The 1,641-nt window shown below is 44.3% G+C and overlaps 1 pseudogene; it reads right to left on the bottom strand.

Moving 5' to 3' along the window:
* Nucleotides 1-590: 590 nt before the first annotated feature.
* The window catches only part of LOC118323932, a 9,117-nt pseudogene continuing 8,066 nt past the window's right edge, over nucleotides 591-1,641 (bottom strand).

Genomic DNA, 1,641 nt, shown 5'->3' with positions numbered 1-1,641 from the left:
ATCTTAAATAACATTTCAAACAGAAATGTTTGTCTATTAGTGTAACCAGTTTCTTGGCTCTGTTCAGAAGTAAATGATAATTAATAATGCCCAGTTTGCTCTGTCCTAAAATATAAATTCCTGCTAATGATAGATTGTTTATGTGTTTTTTATTATTAAATCACGATAATTTTACTTGAATTTACATGAAATTAATGTTGCATGTGATTTGTCTTTCATAACCTTCTAAACTAAACCTTATATGAAATCCCCTAACCTCATACAGACACCATCAAATGAGGAACTGGTAGGTAATAGTAATCTTGACAAAGACCAACAGAAAAACTGTAGCTTACATGTCAGTTTTGCCAGAGTACAAACATTACCCCACAATGTTTGCATCTACTACTTTAAGTAATGATTGTACTATATTCAAATAGACAAGTCTTATTTAGCTTTAGTATATGGCTTTTTCCAATGGTATTCAGAGGTTCAGATTAATAAGTAAAAATTGATCTACAAATTTAAAAATGATATAAAAACAGTATCTTGTACATTTGTTCTGACAGGAGAGACGCGGTTGGGTCTGTTGAGCATAATTTCAATTATGAAGTTTAGCTAATGCCTTTGTGTCCCTTTTAGTACTCTTCTCCTTCCTCCTCTCCCTCACCCTCAATGGAGTCGACTCCAACCTCCTCATAATCCTTCTCCAGAGCTGCCATGTCCTCTCTGGCCTCAGAGAACTCTCCCCCTCCATACCCTCACCCACATACCAGTGAACAAAGACGCTTAGCGTACATCAGATCAATACTTGTGGTCAAGCCGAGCCCAAGCACTCTGCATTATAGCAGTGGGTGTTGCTCAGCATGCACACAGCCCTCTTGGATCCTTGGTCCAGATCTCCCCAGGGACACAGTGGGTGGCTGGTAGTTGATGCCAACTTTGAAACCAGTTAGGGACACCCAGTCACATGAACTGGATTGGAGCGCTTGGTTTGTATGGTGCAATGGCAGCATTACATCTTTTTGGGCACCCACATCACCAGATTACAAAAAGGCAGCCAAGGCCATGTACTTGCCTTGTGGCGAGGGTCGCATTTCACCATCTGAGTTTGGGCAGGCTCGAAGGAAGCATTGGTGATTTTCAGCCACTGAAGCTGATCGTGGTAAGCCTTCTCAGCTGAGAATAACAGGGGCATTACGGTGGCAAGAGGTGAAGTGGAATACGGGATATGGCCACCAAGTTTGTCTGGAACTCTGGTCAATTCAATTGAGGGCACATCGAAGCGAAGGGAAGCAGTGATGGAGGACACAATGACATGATCCAACCTGTTCAAGTTTGGGTTTAAGTGGGGCGCCTTGCAATATCGAGGTTCCTACGGCAGAATATCGTAGATGGCTCTCGATTTGTCCACCGATGAAGGGCACAGTCAGAGTGCTCCAGGGTGGTGTGGGTGGTCAGGATGGAGTATGTAGGGCTCCACCACAGGGTGGACACCTGAGGAGCTTGGGTAGATGGAGATACTCCAGCATTGGACTTCTTGCCGTAGTTCAACAAGGACAGACGCCTCTCACAGGGAGGTGAAACACCATGATGCCGTGCCATCACTCGTAAGCTGTGGAAAAACCAGGAGCCTGCGCTCGTGCACTGGTCGGCCTGAGG

Source organism: Morone saxatilis, unplaced genomic scaffold (assembly GCF_004916995.1).
Source record: "Morone saxatilis isolate NCDOM2014 unplaced genomic scaffold, NCSU_SB_2.0 Contig15, whole genome shotgun sequence".
NCBI classification, from domain to species: Eukaryota; Metazoa; Chordata; class Actinopteri; family Moronidae; genus Morone; species Morone saxatilis.
This window is presented reverse-complemented; position numbering and strand designations above follow the sequence as displayed.